A 295-nucleotide genomic window follows, 5' to 3' on the forward strand; every position below is an offset into this window, starting at 1 on the left:
GAAGGGGGGCGATCAGAGACTGGAGGCAGGTTCAGTTGCAGTTTAAATAACTACCCATATAGGGCTCAGCTCTCCATCTCTGTTCACAGCTCTTTCTGTCTCCTTCCTACTTTCTCCTCCTTTCTGTCTCTCCCTCTTTCTCTATTTCTCTGCAGCTTTGTTGGACTCCAGCTCTCTCCATTACTGTACTGTAAGACCGAGTCTCCTACATCTCAACACAACGGGAGACACAGGCGTGCACTTTTGAAGCTTCATTTTCACATCTCAGGGAGGGAAAGCCAACCAAGCAGCCACC

This window comes from Enoplosus armatus, chromosome 7 (genome assembly GCF_043641665.1).
Source record: "Enoplosus armatus isolate fEnoArm2 chromosome 7, fEnoArm2.hap1, whole genome shotgun sequence".
Classification (NCBI taxonomy): domain Eukaryota; kingdom Metazoa; phylum Chordata; class Actinopteri; order Centrarchiformes; family Enoplosidae; genus Enoplosus; species Enoplosus armatus.